The 20,575-nt window shown below is 38.7% G+C and overlaps 1 pseudogene; it reads left to right on the top strand.

Annotated features, from left to right (window-relative positions):
• Nucleotides 1-841: 841 nt before the first annotated feature.
• Nucleotides 842-19,606, top strand: LOC109162452 (annotated as a pseudogene).
• The last annotated feature ends 969 nt before the right edge of the window (nt 19,607-20,575 follow it).

Below are 20,575 nucleotides of genomic sequence, written 5' to 3'. Positions count from 1 at the left end.
GGGTATAAATTTCACTCAAGTTCATTCCTATAAAATTGATCTACCATAAGCTTGCATATCTTCTCAATCACCACTACAAGAGTCATGCATGACACAAATCATAAGGACTTTTCACAGGTTGTAATGGGGCTAGGGTTAAGGTAGGGAATTTTTAGGAAATTAGCTTAAACAAAAGCTTCAAACTAGAGGAACAAATAAATACAAGTAATCCAACACCCTCAATTTCCAATCAAAAAACACATCCCATTGAGGTACATAATGCTTCCTCAGTATTACCAGAATTTCCCCTTACTTCATTTATTTAGAAGTAACTTCAACTCAAAATCAATTGCTGATTCTTTTTCATTTTCTCATAAATTTTCAGCAATATTCTTCTTTTTCAAACGTATATTCTCCATTTTTCCATTTCATTTTTTTCAATTTTTCATGCTTTTTTTTTTTTTTTTTTTGAATCGTGAACTGCTTCCTCTTTTCTTTTTTCATAGAAGACCAACGACATATTGGCAACGAAGATACAACTCACCTCACTCTCAATCATATTAATAAGAGTAAGGTGAGTTGTATCTTCGTTGCCAATATGTCGTTGGTCTTCTATGAAAAAAGAAAAGAGGAAGCAGTTCACGATTCAAAAAAAAAAAGCATGAAAAATTGAAAAAAATGAAATGGAAAAATGGAGTTTAGTGATCTGGCTACCGACCCTCAACCTTCCAACAATTCTGATTCAGAAGGGGAACCCATGGCTCAAAATCGGACTTTAAAAGAGCTTGGAGCTCCAAATTTGGATCAGCAACCTTTATGCATCACTTTTCCCGCTCTAGATGCTAATGTACAATTCGAACTGAAATCTGGATTAATTCATCTTTTGCCTTCTTTTCATGGACTTGCAGGTGAAGATCCTCACAAGCACTTAAAGGAATTCCATGTGGTGTGTTCAAGTATGAAACCCACTGGGGTTACTGAAGAACAAATCAAGTCAAGAGCCTTTCCCTTTTCTTTGAAAGATTCAGCGAAGGATTGGCTATGCTATCTACCTTCCGGAAGCATCACCACATGGAACAACTTGAAGACAATGTTCCTTGAAAAATATTTCCCAGCTTCAAGGGCGGCCAACATTAGAAAGGAAATATGTGGTATACGGCAAAACAATGGAGAGTCATTGTATGAATATTGGGAGCGTTTCAAAAAGTTATGTGCAAGCTGCCCACACCATCAAATCAGTGATCAATTACTCATTCAATACTTTTATGAAGGACTTTTTCCGACTGATAGGAGCATGATTGATGCCGCGAGCGGTGGTGCTTTAGTTGACAAGACACCGGACGCTGCGAGAACTCTAATTGCAAACATGGCTGCAAATTCTCAACGATTTGGCAATAGGCTTGTCCAACCGTCTAAGCAAGTGAATGAGGTAAATATTTCTGCTCTTGAGCAACAAATTACTGGTTTAACTACTCTTGTTCGTCAATTAGCTGTCGGCAATGTGCAATCTGTAAAAGCATGTGGAATTTGCTCGGTAGTTGGGCACCAAACTGATGCCTGCCCAACTCTTCAAGAAGAACCTATTGAACAAGTTAACATGGCTGGAGGTTTTCCTGGACAACCCCAAGGTAAGTATGATCCGTTTTCTAATAAATATAATCCTGGATGGAGGGATCACCCAAACCTTAGTTATGGGAACTCACAAGGAAACCAGTTTGCTCAGAATCGTCCCAATTTTCAGCAGTATAGACAACCATTTCCTTCCAAACAACAACCAGTCCAAAGCTCTAGCACAGGTATGAATTTAGAAGAAATTGTTAAAACCCTTGCTACTAACACTTTACAGTTTCAGCAGGAAACACAACAATTTCAACAAGAAACAAGAGCTAGTATTCAAGAAACGAAGGCTAGTATTCAGAACTTGGAAAGGCAGATGGGTCAACTCGCGACTACGGTAAGTCGGTTGGAATCATAGAGTTCTGGCAAACTACCCTCGCAAACGGTGGTTAATCCAAGAGAAAATGCAAGTGCAATTGTGTTGAGAAGTGGTAAGGAAATTGAAGGGCCTGTGGTTGCTACCCCATCAGTGAACCAAGAAAAAGAGGGAACTAACAACAATGAAAAATCTCAAGGTAAGTCTTCCAACCCTACTGATTATGAACCAGTTCCCCCATTCCCCCAAGCTTTGTCAGAATCTATAAAAGGAACGAAAGATGAAGAGTTATATGAAACTTTCAAAAATTGTGAAGTGAATATCCTGTTACTTGATGCAATAAAACAAGTTCCTAGGTATGCTAAGTTCTTAAAGGAGTTGTGTACAACAAAAAGGAAACAAAGGCCAAAGAAGGGTGATAAAGTGCTAATGGGTAAGAATGTTTCTGCTGTAATTCAAAGCAAGCTTCCTGAAAAATGCAAGGATCCAGGTATGTTTACTATTCCCTGTATGATAGGCGATACTAAACTTGAGAAAGCCATGTTAGACTTAGGAGCATCTATTAATGTTATGCCATATTCTGTGTATGCGTCTTTAAAACTTGGACCTTTGAATAAAACTAGTGTAGTTATCCAATTGGCCGATAGGTCTAATGCATATCCTAGGGGTGCAATTGAAGATGTATTGTTGCAAGTTAATAATTTAATCTTCCCTACTGATTTCTATGTGCTAGATATGGAAAATAATGATCATTCTGCACCTATTCTGTTAGGAAGACCATTTTTAAAAACTGCAAAAACAAAAATTGATATTCATAGTGGCACACTTACTATGGAATTTGATGGTAATGTTGTTACATTCAATATTTATAATGCTACGAAATACCCTGGAGGTGATTGTGTTGCTTATTCTGTTGATATTATTGATTCATTGGTTGAAGAAGTTTTTGAATTTAATGGTAAAGATAAATTGGTAGTTGTTATTTGTGAACACCTTGAAAATGATGAATTTGCTATGAGTGACGATTTACGCGAAATTATTGCATCATTGAATCATTGTCCTAAATTGCACCAACAAAGTAATGTTTCTTATATGGCTTTACCTGCTTCTAGTGAAAAATTGTTACCATCTGTTGTGCAAGCACCGATCCCCGCATTGAAACCCCTTCCTGAACACCTTAAATATGCTTTCTTAGGAGAAAATAAAACATTGCCAGTCATAATTTCAACTAAATTGTCTGCCATAGAAGAGGAAAAACTTGTCCAAGTGCTAAAAGACCACAAAACTGCCATTGGGTGGGCAATTGCAGACATCAAAGGGATAAGTCCATCTACTTGCATGCACCGAATCCTTCTAGATGAAGGAGCAGAACCATCTCGTCAACCACAAAGAAGGCTAGACCCGCCCATGATGGAAGTAGTCAAGGAAGAGGTCATCAAACTCCTTGGAGCCGGGATAATCTATCCAATTTCAGACAGCAAATGGGTTAGCCCAACTCAAGTGGTTCCTAAGAAAACAGGGATTACGGTTGTCAAAAACCAAAATGATGAACTGGTCCCCACTCGTATTCAAAATGGGTGGCGAGTTTGTTTAGATTATAGGAAGTTGAATGCTGTTACAAGAAAAGATCACTTCCCCTTACCGTTTATTGACCAAATGTTAGAAAGGTTAGCTGGTCGCTCTTATTTTTGTTTTCTTGATGGTTATTCAGGTTATTCCAGATTGCAATTGCTCCAGAAGACCAGGAAAAGACGACTTTTACATGTCCCTTCGGCACTTTTGCATATCGACGCATGCCGTTTGGCCTCTGTAATGCCCCAGGTACCTTTCAAAGGTGTGTGGTTAGTATATTTTCTGATTATGTAGGGCATATGATTGAAGTTTTCATGGATGATTTTACAGTTTATGGTGACTCTTTTAATACCTGCTTACATAACCTTTCACTTATTTTGAAAAGATGCGTAGCGAGTAATCTTGTGTTAAATTCTGAAAAATGTCATTTTATGGTTGAACAAGGTAATGTCTTAGGGCATGTTATTTCGTCTAGTGGGATTGAGGTTGATAAAGCCAAGGTTGATATTATAGAATCTCTGCCGTATCCCACTAATGTGCGGGAAGTCCGCTCTTTTCTTGGACATGCAGGTTTTTATCGAAGGTTTATCAAAGACTTCTCGAAAATAGCCTTACCTTTGAGCAAATTGTTGCAGAAAGAGACATCCTTTGAGTTTGACAAAGAGTGTAAAGGAGCATTTGACGAATTGAAAGAGTTGTTGACATCTGCGCCGATCATTCAGCCACCTAACTGGGACTACCCATTTGAGATTATGTGTGATGCAAGTGATCACGCAGTTGGGGCTGTGTTGGGCCAAAAGATCGGGAAATCTTCCCACGTTATTTATTATGCTTCTAGGACTTTATATGATGCTCAGAAAAACTACTCTACTACAGAAAAAGAACTTTTAGCCATTGTTTTTGCTTTAGAAAAATTTAGGTCTTATTTGCTGGGCACAAAAGTTATAGTTTATTCTGACCATGCAGCTCTTCGCTACTTGATGCAAAAGAAGGAAGCCAAACCACGATTAATAAGATGGATACTCCTCTTAAGTGAGTTTGATGTGGAGATCAAAGATAAGAAGGGGTCAGAAAATCTTGTGGCCGATCATTTGAGTCGGTTGGTACACATTGAACCTGAACCTCCACTGCGAGAAGCATTCCCTGATGAGCACCTATTGGCTGCAACTGTGGTTTTACCTTGGTATGCTAACATAGTCAACTTTTTGGTTGCTAACAAGTTTCCTTTTGATTCCTCTAAGGCACAAAAAGATAAAATCAGGAGTAATGCCAAGTACTATGTATGGGATGGCGAGTTTGTTTAGAAAACAGGGATTACGGTTGTCAAAAACCAAAATGATGAACTGGTCCCCACTCGTATTCAAAATGGGTGGCGAGTTTGTTTAGATTATAGTAAGTTGAATGCTGTTACAAGAAAAGATCACTTCCCCTTACCGTTTATTGACCAAATGTTAGAAAGGTTAGCTGGTCGCTCTTATTTTTGTTTTCTTGATGGTTATTCAGGTTATTTCCAGATTGCAATTGCTCCAGAAGACCAGGAAAAGACGACTTTTACATGTCCCTTCGGCACTTTTGCATATCGACGCATGACGTTTGGCCTCTGTAATGCCCCAGGTACCTTTCAAAGGTGTGTGGTTAGTATATTTTCTGATTATGTAGGGCATATGATTGAAGTTTTCATGGATGATTTTACAGTTTATGGTGACTCTTTTAATACCTGCTTACATAACCTTTCACTTATTTTGAAAAGATGCGTAGCGAGTAATCTTGTGTTAAATTCTGAAAAATGTCATTTTATGGTTGAACAAGGTAATGTCTTAGGGCATGTTATTTCGTCTAGTGGGATTGAGGTTGATAAAGCCAAGGTTGATATTATAGAATCTCTGCCGTATCCCACTAATGTGCGGGAAGTCCGCTCTTTTCTTGGACATGCAGGTTTTTATCGAAGGTTTATCAAAGACTTCTCGAAAATAGCCTTACCTTTGAGCAAATTGTTGCAGAAAGAGACATCCTTTGAGTTTGACAAAGAGTGTAAAGGAGCATTTGACGAATTGAAAGAGTTGTTGACATCTGCGCCGATCATTCAGCCACCTAACTGGGACTACCCATTTGAGATTATGTGTGATGCAAGTGATCACGCAGTTGGGGCTGTGTTGGGCCAAAAGATCGGGAAATCTTCCCACGTTATTTATTATGCTTCTAGGACTTTATATGATGCTCAGAAAAACTACTCTACTACAGAAAAAGAACTTTTAGCCATTGTTTTTGCTTTAGAAAAATTTAGGTCTTATTTGCTGGGCACAAAAGTTATAGTTTATTCTGACCATGCAGCTCTTCGCTACTTGATGCAAAAGAAGGAAGCCAAACCACGATTAATAAGATGGATACTCCTCTTAAGTGAGTTTGATGTGGAGATCAAAGATAAGAAGGGGTCAGAAAATCTTGTGGCCGATCATTTGAGTCGGTTGGTACACATTGAACCTGAACCTCCACTGCGAGAAGCATTCCCTGATGAGCACCTATTGGCTGCAACTGTGGTTTTACCTTGGTATGCTAACATAGTCAACTTTTTGGTTGCTAACAAGTTTCCTTTTGATTCCTCTAAGGCACAAAAAGATAAAATCAGGAGTAATGCCAAGTACTATGTATGGGATGGCGAGTTTGTTTAGAAAACAGGGATTACGGTTGTCAAAAACCAAAATGATGAACTGGTCCCCACTCGTATTCAAAATGGGTGGCGAGTTTGTTTAGATTATAGTAAGTTGAATGCTGTTACAAGAAAAGATCACTTCCCCTTACCGTTTATTGACCAAATGTTAGAAAGGTTAGCTGGTCGCTCTTATTTTTGTTTTCTTGATGGTTATTCAGGTTATTTCCAGATTGCAATTGCTCCAGAAGACCAGGAAAAGACGACTTTTACATGTCCCTTCGGCACTTTTGCATATCGACGCATGACGTTTGGCCTCTGTAATGCCCCAGGTACCTTTCAAAGGTGTGTGGTTAGTATATTTTCTGATTATGTAGGGCATATGATTGAAGTTTTCATGGATGATTTTACAGTTTATGGTGACTCTTTTAATACCTGCTTACATAACCTTTCACTTATTTTGAAAAGATGCGTAGCGAGTAATCTTGTGTTAAATTCTGAAAAATGTCATTTTATGGTTGAACAAGGTAATGTCTTAGGGCATGTTATTTCGTCTAGTGGGATTGAGGTTGATAAAGCCAAGGTTGATATTATAGAATCTCTGCCGTATCCCACTAATGTGCGGGAAGTCCGCTCTTTTCTTGGACATGCAGGTTTTTATCGAAGGTTTATCAAAGACTTCTCGAAAATAGCCTTACCTTTGAGCAAATTGTTGCAGAAAGAGACATCCTTTGAGTTTGACAAAGAGTGTAAAGGAGCATTTGACGAATTGAAAGAGTTGTTGACATCTGCGCCGATCATTCAGCCACCTAACTGGGACTACCCATTTGAGATTATGTGTGATGCAAGTGATCACGCAGTTGGGGCTGTGTTGGGCCAAAAGATCGGGAAATCTTCCCACGTTATTTATTATGCTTCTAGGACTTTATATGATGCTCAGAAAAACTACTCTACTACAGAAAAAGAACTTTTAGCCATTGTTTTTGCTTTAGAAAAATTTAGGTCTTATTTGCTGGGCACAAAAGTTATAGTTTATTCTGACCATGCAGCTCTTCGCTACTTGATGCAAAAGAAGGAAGCCAAACCACGATTAATAAGATGGATACTCCTCTTAAGTGAGTTTGATGTGGAGATCAAAGATAAGAAGGGGTCAGAAAATCTTGTGGCCGATCATTTGAGTCGGTTGGTACACATTGAACCTGAACCTCCACTGCGAGAAGCATTCCCTGATGAGCACCTATTGGCTGCAACTGTGGTTTTACCTTGGTATGCTAACATAGTCAACTTTTTGGTTGCTAACAAGTTTCCTTTTGATTCCTCTAAGGCACAAAAAGATAAAATCAGGAGTAATGCCAAGTACTATGTATGGGATGGCGAGTTTGTTTAGAAAACAGGGATTACGGTTGTCAAAAACCAAAATGATGAACTGGTCCCCACTCGTATTCAAAATGGGTGGCGAGTTTGTTTAGATTATAGTAAGTTGAATGCTGTTACAAGAAAAGATCACTTCCCCTTACCGTTTATTGACCAAATGTTAGAAAGGTTAGCTGGTCGCTCTTATTTTTGTTTTCTTGATGGTTATTCAGGTTATTTCCAGATTGCAATTGCTCCAGAAGACCAGGAAAAGACGACTTTTACATGTCCCTTCGGCACTTTTGCATATCGACGCATGACGTTTGGCCTCTGTAATGCCCCAGGTACCTTTCAAAGGTGTGTGGTTAGTATATTTTCTGATTATGTAGGGCATATGATTGAAGTTTTCATGGATGATTTTACAGTTTATGGTGACTCTTTTAATACCTGCTTACATAACCTTTCACTTATTTTGAAAAGATGCGTAGCGAGTAATCTTGTGTTAAATTCTGAAAAATGTCATTTTATGGTTGAACAAGGTAATGTCTTAGGGCATGTTATTTCGTCTAGTGGGATTGAGGTTGATAAAGCCAAGGTTGATATTATAGAATCTCTGCCGTATCCCACTAATGTGCGGGAAGTCCGCTCTTTTCTTGGACATGCAGGTTTTTATCGAAGGTTTATCAAAGACTTCTCGAAAATAGCCTTACCTTTGAGCAAATTGTTGCAGAAAGAGACATCCTTTGAGTTTGACAAAGAGTGTAAAGGAGCATTTGACGAATTGAAAGAGTTGTTGACATCTGCGCCGATCATTCAGCCACCTAACTGGGACTACCCATTTGAGATTATGTGTGATGCAAGTGATCACGCAGTTGGGGCTGTGTTGGGCCAAAAGATCGGGAAATCTTCCCACGTTATTTATTATGCTTCTAGGACTTTATATGATGCTCAGAAAAACTACTCTACTACAGAAAAAGAACTTTTAGCCATTGTTTTTGCTTTAGAAAAATTTAGGTCTTATTTGCTGGGCACAAAAGTTATAGTTTATTCTGACCATGCAGCTCTTCGCTACTTGATGCAAAAGAAGGAAGCCAAACCACGATTAATAAGATGGATACTCCTCTTAAGTGAGTTTGATGTGGAGATCAAAGATAAGAAGGGGTCAGAAAATCTTGTGGCCGATCATTTGAGTCGGTTGGTACACATTGAACCTGAACCTCCACTGCGAGAAGCATTCCCTGATGAGCACCTATTGGCTGCAACTGTGGTTTTACCTTGGTATGCTAACATAGTCAACTTTTTGGTTGCTAACAAGTTTCCTTTTGATTCCTCTAAGGCACAAAAAGATAAAATCAGGAGTAATGCCAAGTACTATGTATGGGATGGCGAGTTTGTTTAGAAAACAGGGATTACGGTTGTCAAAAACCAAAATGATGAACTGGTCCCCACTCGTATTCAAAATGGGTGGCGAGTTTGTTTAGATTATAGTAAGTTGAATGCTGTTACAAGAAAAGATCACTTCCCCTTACCGTTTATTGACCAAATGTTAGAAAGGTTAGCTGGTCGCTCTTATTTTTGTTTTCTTGATGGTTATTCAGGTTATTTCCAGATTGCAATTGCTCCAGAAGACCAGGAAAAGACGACTTTTACATGTCCCTTCGGCACTTTTGCATATCGACGCATGACGTTTGGCCTCTGTAATGCCCCAGGTACCTTTCAAAGGTGTGTGGTTAGTATATTTTCTGATTATGTAGGGCATATGATTGAAGTTTTCATGGATGATTTTACAGTTTATGGTGACTCTTTTAATACCTGCTTACATAACCTTTCACTTATTTTGAAAAGATGCGTAGCGAGTAATCTTGTGTTAAATTCTGAAAAATGTCATTTTATGGTTGAACAAGGTAATGTCTTAGGGCATGTTATTTCGTCTAGTGGGATTGAGGTTGATAAAGCCAAGGTTGATATTATAGAATCTCTGCCGTATCCCACTAATGTGCGGGAAGTCCGCTCTTTTCTTGGACATGCAGGTTTTTATCGAAGGTTTATCAAAGACTTCTCGAAAATAGCCTTACCTTTGAGCAAATTGTTGCAGAAAGAGACATCCTTTGAGTTTGACAAAGAGTGTAAAGGAGCATTTGACGAATTGAAAGAGTTGTTGACATCTGCGCCGATCATTCAGCCACCTAACTGGGACTACCCATTTGAGATTATGTGTGATGCAAGTGATCACGCAGTTGGGGCTGTGTTGGGCCAAAAGATCGGGAAATCTTCCCACGTTATTTATTATGCTTCTAGGACTTTATATGATGCTCAGAAAAACTACTCTACTACAGAAAAAGAACTTTTAGCCATTGTTTTTGCTTTAGAAAAATTTAGGTCTTATTTGCTGGGCACAAAAGTTATAGTTTATTCTGACCATGCAGCTCTTCGCTACTTGATGCAAAAGAAGGAAGCCAAACCACGATTAATAAGATGGATACTCCTCTTAAGTGAGTTTGATGTGGAGATCAAAGATAAGAAGGGGTCAGAAAATCTTGTGGCCGATCATTTGAGTCGGTTGGTACACATTGAACCTGAACCTCCACTGCGAGAAGCATTCCCTGATGAGCACCTATTGGCTGCAACTGTGGTTTTACCTTGGTATGCTAACATAGTCAACTTTTTGGTTGCTAACAAGTTTCCTTTTGATTCCTCTAAGGCACAAAAAGATAAAATCAGGAGTAATGCCAAGTACTATGTATGGGATGGCGAGTTTGTTTAGAAAACAGGGATTACGGTTGTCAAAAACCAAAATGATGAACTGGTCCCCACTCGTATTCAAAATGGGTGGCGAGTTTGTTTAGATTATAGTAAGTTGAATGCTGTTACAAGAAAAGATCACTTCCCCTTACCGTTTATTGACCAAATGTTAGAAAGGTTAGCTGGTCGCTCTTATTTTTGTTTTCTTGATGGTTATTCAGGTTATTTCCAGATTGCAATTGCTCCAGAAGACCAGGAAAAGACGACTTTTACATGTCCCTTCGGCACTTTTGCATATCGACGCATGACGTTTGGCCTCTGTAATGCCCCAGGTACCTTTCAAAGGTGTGTGGTTAGTATATTTTCTGATTATGTAGGGCATATGATTGAAGTTTTCATGGATGATTTTACAGTTTATGGTGACTCTTTTAATACCTGCTTACATAACCTTTCACTTATTTTGAAAAGATGCGTAGCGAGTAATCTTGTGTTAAATTCTGAAAAATGTCATTTTATGGTTGAACAAGGTAATGTCTTAGGGCATGTTATTTCGTCTAGTGGGATTGAGGTTGATAAAGCCAAGGTTGATATTATAGAATCTCTGCCGTATCCCACTAATGTGCGGGAAGTCCGCTCTTTTCTTGGACATGCAGGTTTTTATCGAAGGTTTATCAAAGACTTCTCGAAAATAGCCTTACCTTTGAGCAAATTGTTGCAGAAAGAGACATCCTTTGAGTTTGACAAAGAGTGTAAAGGAGCATTTGACGAATTGAAAGAGTTGTTGACATCTGCGCCGATCATTCAGCCACCTAACTGGGACTACCCATTTGAGATTATGTGTGATGCAAGTGATCACGCAGTTGGGGCTGTGTTGGGCCAAAAGATCGGGAAATCTTCCCACGTTATTTATTATGCTTCTAGGACTTTATATGATGCTCAGAAAAACTACTCTACTACAGAAAAAGAACTTTTAGCCATTGTTTTTGCTTTAGAAAAATTTAGGTCTTATTTGCTGGGCACAAAAGTTATAGTTTATTCTGACCATGCAGCTCTTCGCTACTTGATGCAAAAGAAGGAAGCCAAACCACGATTAATAAGATGGATACTCCTCTTAAGTGAGTTTGATGTGGAGATCAAAGATAAGAAGGGGTCAGAAAATCTTGTGGCCGATCATTTGAGTCGGTTGGTACACATTGAACCTGAACCTCCACTGCGAGAAGCATTCCCTGATGAGCACCTATTGGCTGCAACTGTGGTTTTACCTTGGTATGCTAACATAGTCAACTTTTTGGTTGCTAACAAGTTTCCTTTTGATTCCTCTAAGGCACAAAAAGATAAAATCAGGAGTAATGCCAAGTACTATGTATGGGATGGCGAGTTTGTTTAGAAAACAGGGATTACGGTTGTCAAAAACCAAAATGATGAACTGGTCCCCACTCGTATTCAAAATGGGTGGCGAGTTTGTTTAGATTATAGTAAGTTGAATGCTGTTACAAGAAAAGATCACTTCCCCTTACCGTTTATTGACCAAATGTTAGAAAGGTTAGCTGGTCGCTCTTATTTTTGTTTTCTTGATGGTTATTCAGGTTATTCCAGATTGCAATTGCTCCAGAAGACCAGGAAAAGACGACTTTTACATGTCCCTTCGGCACTTTTGCATATCGACGCATGCCGTTTGGCCTCTGTAATGCCCCAGGTACCTTTCAAAGGTGTGTGGTTAGTATATTTTCTGATTATGTAGGGCATATGATTGAAGTTTTCATGGATGATTTTACAGTTTATGGTGACTCTTTTAATACCTGCTTACATAACCTTTCACTTATTTTGAAAAGATGCGTAGCGAGTAATCTTGTGCTAAATTCTGAAAAATGTCATTTTATGGTTGAACAAGGTAATGTCTTAGGGCATGTTATTTCGTCTAGTGGGATTGAGGTTGATAAAGCCAAGGTTGATATTATAGAATCTCTGTCGTATCCCACTAATGTGCGGGAAGTCCGCTCTTTTCTTGGACATGCAGGTTTTTATCGAAGGTTTATCAAAGACTTCTCGAAAATAGCCTTACCTTTGAGCAAATTGTTGCAGAAAGAGACATCCTTTGAGTTTGACAAAGAGTGTAAAGGAGCATTTGACGAATTGAAAGAGTTGTTGACATCTGCGCCGATCATTCAGCCACCTAACTGGGACTACCCATTTGAGATTATGTGTGATGCAAGTGATCACGCAGTTGGGGCTGTGTTGGGCCAAAAGATCGGGAAATCTTCCCACGTTATTTATTATGCTTCTAGGACTTTATATGATGCTCAGAAAAACTACTCTACTACAGAAAAAGAACTTTTAGCCATTGTTTTTGCTTTAGAAAAATTTAGGTCTTATTTGCTGGGCACAAAAGTTATAGTTTATTCTGACCATGCAGCTCTTCGCTACTTGATGCAAAAGAAGGAAGCCAAACCACGATTAATAAGATGGATACTCCTCTTAAGTGAGTTTGATGTGGAGATCAAAGATAAGAAGGGGTCAGAAAATCTTGTGGCCGATCATTTGAGTCGGTTGGTACACATTGAACCTGAACCTCCACTGCGAGAAGCATTCCCTGATGAGCACCTATTGGCTGCAACTGTGGTTTTACCTTGGTATGCTAACATAGTCAACTTTTTGGTTGCTAACAAGTTTCCTTTTGATTCCTCTAAGGCACAAAAAGATAAAATCAGGAGTAATGCCAAGTACTATGTATGGGATGGCGAGTTTGTTTAGAAAACAGGGATTACGGTTGTCAAAAACCAAAATGATGAACTGGTCCCCACTCGTATTCAAAATGGGTGGCGAGTTTGTTTAGATTATAGGAAGTTGAATGCTGTTACAAGAAAAGATCACTTCCCCTTACCGTTTATTGACCAAATGTTAGAAAGGTTAGCTGGTCGCTCTTATTTTTGTTTTCTTGATGGTTATTCAGGTTATTCCAGATTGCAATTGCTCCAGAAGACCAGGAAAAGACGACGTTTACATGTCCCTTCGGCACTTTTGCATATCGACGCATGCCGTTTGGCCTCTGTAATGCCCCAGGTACCTTTCAAAGGTGTGTGGTTAGTATATTTTCTGATTATGTAGGGCATATGATTGAAGTTTTCATGGATGATTTTACAGTTTATGGTGACTCTTTTAATACCTGCTTACATAACCTTTCACTTATTTTGAAAAGATGCGTAGCGAGTAATCTTGTGCTAAATTCTGAAAAATGTCATTTTATGGTTGAACAAGGTAATGTCTTAGGGCATGTTATTTCGTCTAGTGGGATTGAGGTTGATAAAGCCAAGGTTGATATTATAGAATCTCTGCCGTATCCCACTAATGTGCGGGAAGTCCGCTCTTTTCTTGGACATGCAGGTTTTTATCGAAGGTTTATCAAAGACTTCTCGAAAATAGCCTTACCTTTGAGCAAATTGTTGCAGAAAGAGACATCCTTTGAGTTTGACAAAGAGTGTAAAGGAGCATTTGACGAATTGAAAGAGTTGTTGACATCTGCGCCGATCATTCAGCCACCTAACTGGGACTACCCATTTGAGATTATGTGTGATGCAAGTGATCACGCAGTTGGGGCTGTGTTGGGCCAAAAGATCGGGAAATCTTCCCACGTTATTTATTATGCTTTTAGGACTTTATATGATGCTCAGAAAAACTACTCTACTACAGAAAAAGAACTTTTAGCCATTGTTTTTGCTTTAGAAAAATTTAGGTCTTATTTGCTGGGCACAAAAGTTATAGTTTATTCTGACCATGCAGCTCTTCGCTACTTGATGCAAAAGAAGGAAGCCAAACCACGATTAATAAGATGGATACTCCTCTTAAGTGAGTTTGATGTGGAGATCAAAGATAAGAAGGGGTCAGAAAATCTTGTGGCCGATCATTTGAGTCGGTTGGTACACATTGAACCTGAACCTCCACTGCGAGAAGCATTCCCTGATGAGCACCTATTGGCTGCAACTGTGGTTTTACCTTGGTATGCTAACATAGTCAACTTTTTGGTTGCTAACAAGTTTCCTTTTGATTCCTCTAAGGCACAAAAAGATAAAATCAGGAGTAATGCCAAGTACTATGTATGGGATGGCGAGTTTGTTTAGAAAACAGGGATTACGGTTGTCAAAAACCAAAATGATGAACTGGTCCCCACTCGTATTCAAAATGGGTGGCGAGTTTGTTTAGATTATAGTAAGTTGAATGCTGTTACAAGAAAAGATCACTTCCCCTTACCGTTTATTGACCAAATGTTAGAAAGGTTAGCTGGTCGCTCTTATTTTTGTTTTCTTGATGGTTATTCAGGTTATTCCAGATTGCAATTGCTCCAGAAGACCAGGAAAAGACGACTTTTACATGTCCCTTCGGCACTTTTGCATATCGACGCATGCCGTTTGGCCTCTGTAATGCCCCAGGTACCTTTCAAAGGTGTGTGGTTAGTATATTTTCTGATTATGTAGGGCATATGATTGAAGTTTTCATGGATGATTTTACAGTTTATGGTGACTCTTTTAATACCTGCTTACATAACCTTTCACTTATTTTGAAAAGATGCGTAGCGAGTAATCTTGTGCTAAATTCTGAAAAATGTCATTTTATGGTTGAACAAGGTAATGTCTTAGGGCATTTTATTTCGTCTAGTGGGATTGAGGTTGATAAAGCCAAGGTTGATATTATAGAATCTCTGTCGTATCCCACTAATGTGCGGGAAGTCCGCTCTTTTCTTGGACATGCAGGTTTTTATCGAAGGTTTATCAAAGACTTCTCGAAAATAGCCTTACCTTTGAGCAAATTGTTGCAGAAAGAGACATCCTTTGAGTTTGACAAAGAGTGTAAAGGAGCATTTGACGAATTGAAAGAGTTGTTGACATCTGCGCCGATCATTCAGCCACCTAACTGGGACTACCCATTTGAGATTATGTGTGATGCAAGTGATCACGCAGTTGGGGCTGTGTTGGGCCAAAAGATCGGGAAATCTTCCCACGTTATTTATTATGCTTCTAGGACTTTATATGATGCTCAGAAAAACTACTCTACTACAGAAAAAGAACTTTTAGCCATTGTTTTTGCTTTAGAAAAATTTAGGTCTTATTTGCTGGGCACAAAAGTTATAGTTTATTCTGACCATGCAGCTCTTCGCTACTTGATGCAAAAGAAGGAAGCCAAACCACGATTAATAAGATGGATACTCCTCTTAAGTGAGTTTGATGTGGAGATCAAAGATAAGAAGGGGTCAGAAAATCTTGTGGCCGATCATTTGAGTCGGTTGGTACACATTGAACCTGAACCTCCACTGCGAGAAGCATTCCCTGATGAGCACCTATTGGCTGCAACTGTGGTTTTACCTTGGTATGCTAACATAGTCAACTTTTTGGTTGCTAACAAGTTTCCTTTTGATTCCTCTAAGGCACAAAAAGATAAAATCAGGAGTAATGCCAAGTACTATGTATGGGATGGCGAGTTTGTTTAGAAAACAGGGATTACGGTTGTCAAAAACCAAAATGATGAACTGGTCCCCACTCGTATTCAAAATGGGTGGCGAGTTTGTTTAGATTATAGGAAGTTGAATGCTGTTACAAGAAAAGATCACTTCCCCTTACCGTTTATTGACCAAATGTTAGAAAGGTTAGCTGGTCGCTCTTATTTTTGTTTTCTTGATGGTTATTCAGGTTATTCCAGATTGCAATTGCTCCAGAAGACCAGGAAAAGACGACGTTTACATGTCCCTTCGGCACTTTTGCATATCGACGCATGCCGTTTGGCCTCTGTAATGCCCCAGGTACCTTTCAAAGGTGTGTGGTTAGTATATTTTCTGATTATGTAGGGCATATGATTGAAGTTTTCATGGATGATTTTACAGTTTATGGTGACTCTTTTAATACCTGCTTACATAACCTTTCACTTATTTTGAAAAGATGCGTAGCGAGTAATCTTGTGCTAAATTCTGAAAAATGTCATTTTATGGTTGAACAAGGTAATGTCTTAGGGCATGTTATTTCGTCTAGTGGGATTGAGGTTGATAAAGCCAAGGTTGATATTATAGAATCTCTGTCGTATCCCACTAATGTGCGGGAAGTCCGCTCTTTTCTTGGACATGCAGGTTTTTATCGAAGGTTTATCAAAGACTTCTCGAAAATAGCCTTACCTTTGAGCAAATTGTTGCAGAAAGAGACATCCTTTGAGTTTGACAAAGAGTGTAAAGGAGCATTTGACGAATTGAAAGAGTTGTTGACATCTGCGCCGATCATTCAGCCACCTAACTGGGACTACCCATTTGAGATTATGTGTGATGCAAGTGATCACGCAGTTGGGGCTGTGTTGGGCCAAAAGATCGGGAAATCTTCCCACGTTATTTATTATGCTTCTAGGACTTTATATGATGCTCAGAAAAACTACTCTACTACAGAAAAAGAACTTTTAGCCATTGTTTTTGCTTTAGAAAAATTTAGGTCTTATTTGCTGGGCACAAAAGTTATAGTTTATTCTGACCATGCAGCTCTTCGCTACTTGATGCAAAAGAAGGAAGCCAAACCACGATTAATAAGATGGATACTCCTCTTAAGTGAGTTTGATGTGGAGATCAAAGATAAGAAGGGGTCAGAAAATCTTGTGGCCGATCATTTGAGTCGGTTGGTACACATTGAACCTGAACCTCCACTGCGAGAAGCATTCCCTGATGAGCACCTATTGGCTGCAACTGTGGTTTTACCTTGGTATGCTAACATAGTCAACTTTTTGGTTGCTAACAAGTTTCCTTTTGATTCCTCTAAGGCACAAAAAGATAAAATCAGGAGTAATGCCAAGTACTATGTATGGGATGGCGAGTTTGTTTAGAAAACAGGGATTACGGTTGTCAAAAACCAAAATGATGAACTGGTCCCCACTCGTATTCAAAATGGGTGGCGAGTTTGTTTAGATTATAGGAAGTTGAATGCTGTTACAAGAAAAGATCACTTCCCCTTACCGTTTATTGACCAAATGTTAGAAAGGTTAGCTGGTCGCTCTTATTTTTGTTTTCTTGATGGTTATTCAGGTTATTCCAGATTGCAATTGCTCCAGAAGACCAGGAAAAGACGACTTTTACATGTCCCTTCGGCACTTTTGCATATCGACGCATGCCGTTTGGCCTCTGTAATGCCCCAGGTACCTTTCAAAGGTGTGTGGTTAGTATATTTTCTGATTATGTAGGGCATATGATTGAAGTTTTCATGGATGATTTTACAGTTTATGGTGACTCTTTTAATACCTGCTTACATAACCTTTCACTTATTTTGAAAAGATGCGTAGCGAGTAATCTTGTGCTAAATTCTGAAAAATGTCATTTTATGGTTGAACAAGGTAATGTCTTAGGGCATGTTATTTCGTCTAGTGGGATTGAGGTTGATAAAGCCAAGGTTGATATTATAGAATCTCTGTCGTATCCCACTAATGTGCGGGAAGTCCGCTCTTTTCTTGGACATGCAGGTTTTTATCGAAGGTTTATCAAAGACTTCTCGAAAATAGCCTTACCTTTGAGCAAATTGTTGCAGAAAGAGACATCCTTTGAGTTTGACAAAGAGTGTAAAGGAGCATTTGACGAATTGAAAGAGTTGTTGACATCTGCGCCGATCATTCAGCCACCTAACTGGGACTACCCATTTGAGATTATGTGTGATGCAAGTGATCACGCAGTTGGGGCTGTGTTGGGCCAAAAGATCGGGAAATCTTCCCACGTTATTTATTATGCTTCTAGGACTTTATATGATGCTCAGAAAAACTACTCTACTACAGAAAAAGAACTTTTAGCCATTGTTTTTGCTTTAGAAAAATTTAGGTCTTATTTGCTGGGCACAAAAGTTATAGTTTATTCTGACCATGCAGCTCTTCGCTACTTGATGCAAAAGAAGGAAGCCAAACCACGATTAATAAGATGGATACTCCTCTTAAGTGAGTTTGATGTGGAGATCAAAGATAAGAAGGGGTCAGAAAATCTTGTGGCCGATCATTTGAGTCGGTTGGTACACATTGAACCTGAACCTCCACTGCGAGAAGCATTCCCTGATGAGCACCTATTGGCTGCAACTGTGGTTTTACCTTGGTATGCTAACATAGTCAACTTTTTGGTTGCTAACAAGTTTCCTTTTGATTCCTCTAAGGCACAAAAAGATAAAATCAGGAGTAATGCCAAGTACTATGTATGGGATGAACCGTACCTCTGGAAACATTGTGCTGACCAAGTGGTAATGCGGTGTGTACCTGATGATGAAATTGCTTCAATCCTTACCTTTTGTCATTCTTATGCTTGTGGAGGCCACTTTGGTGCTAAGAGAACAGCAAGGAAGGTATTGGAGTCTGGATTTTATTGGCCAACTTTGTTTAAAGATTCATACTCATTTTGCAAGTGTTGTGATGCTTGCCAAAAGTCAGGTAATTTATCCCGGAGAAATGAAATGCCACAAACTCCGGTCCTATTTTGTGAGGTCTTTGATGTTTGGGGCATTGATTTTATGGGCCCATTTCCTGTATCTTTTGGTTTTGTTTATATTTTACTTGCTGTTGATTATATTTCAAAGTGGGTGGAAGCTAAAGCCACCAGGACTGATGATTCTACAGTTGTTGCAGATTTTATCAAATCTAACATCTTTTCCAGGTTTGGCATTCCAAGGGCTATAATAAGTGATCAGGGTACTCACTTTTGTAATCGCACCATCGAAGCTTTGCTTAAAAAGTATCATGTCACCCATAAGGTGTCAACTGCCTACCACCCGCAGACTAACGGGCAAGCAGAGGTATCCAACCGAGAAGTAAAGTCAATCCTTGAGAAAACAGTCAACCCAAACAGGAAGGATTGGAGTTTGCGATTAGATGATGCATTATGGGCGTACAGAACCGCATACAAAACACCTATTGGTATGTCCCCTTATCGCATTGTGTTTGGGAAAGCTTGTCACCTCCCCGTCGAGTTGGAACACAAAGCTTATTGGGCTGTCAAGAGCTTTAATATGAACATTGATGAAAGTGGCCTACACCGGAAGTTGCAACTTTCTGAGTTGGAGGAGATTCGCAATGAGGCCTACGAGAATTCAAGAATCTATAAAGAAAAGACAAAAGCATTTCATGACAAGATGCTTTTGAGAAAGGAATTTTCAATTGGACAAAAAGTCCTACTCTTCCAGTCACGTCTTCGGCTATTCCCAGGTAAGTTACGTTCTCGATGGGTTGGTCCATTTATTATCACTAATATTTTTCCTCATGGTGCGATAGAGATTCAAAGTTTACAGACTTCTAAGATATTCAAGGTGACTGGTCATCGGCTTAAACCCTACCATGAAGGGGCTCAAGTTGATTATATTGCCGATATACTTCTTGAAGATCCCAGCTACTTTGAATAATATGCACAACTAGAAGGGGAGTTTGTTCTATTCTCTTTTTCTTAATCGTTATTTTTCATTTAATAATCCTTTTCTGCATGTTTTTATTCAACATTGGGGACAATGTTGGTAATAAGTGTGAGGGGAGGAGATTTAGTTTTAGTTTTATTATTTCTTTGCTTAATTTAGTTTTATTGTTTGTTTGATTAATTTAGTTTTATTGTTTGTTTGCTTATGTCAAAAAAAAAATTATTATTTATTTTCTTATTTCATAATTTTCAAAAAATATTTTACTATTATTTTATGCAAAATAAGTATTATTTTGAAAAATAATATTTTTTTTCTTTCTTGGAATGCATAACATGATTGAATAAATAGTTTGGCAAGTTGTGATTAGTTTGTTAGCATCTCTTGTTTGATATGTAGTGGCTATATTAAGTAAGCAATAAACCTGTGAGTGTTTTGAGCCACTGACTGACACTTCGGTCTTATTTTCTTTCTTTTGTGTGATTTCTTCCATAATTTTGCTTCTCTAGAACTTGCCTTGATTCTCTTTTAAAGCTAATTAGACCATGCATGATTCAAATGTGATTAAGGCCATTATTTGACTTTGAGCCTCACTAGCCAAATAACCGGTTTGTCCTATGATTTATTTCCCTTTGTTAACCACTTTGAGCTTTATGGCCATTCCTTTCTTTATTTTGGACCACATTACAAGCCTTTTATATCTAAAATAATGCCTTCACCCAGCTGAATAACTAGTGGAGCAAATTTTGGATTATTTTTGTAATCTACGTGAGGTTGGGAAGGATAAGTGTGGGGGAGATCACTTACTCTTATTAATATGATTGAGAGTGAGGTGAGTTGTATCTTCGTTGCCAATATGTCGTTGGTCTTCTATGAAAAAAGAAAAGAGGAAGCAGTTCACGATTCAAAAAAAAAAAAAAAGCATGAAAAATTGAAAAAAATGAAATGGAAAAATGGAGAATA

Source organism: Ipomoea nil, unplaced genomic scaffold, assembly GCF_001879475.1.
Source record: "Ipomoea nil cultivar Tokyo-kokei standard unplaced genomic scaffold, Asagao_1.1 scaffold2942, whole genome shotgun sequence".
Lineage (NCBI taxonomy): Eukaryota > Viridiplantae > Streptophyta > Magnoliopsida > Solanales > Convolvulaceae > Ipomoea > Ipomoea nil.
This window is presented reverse-complemented; position numbering and strand designations above follow the sequence as displayed.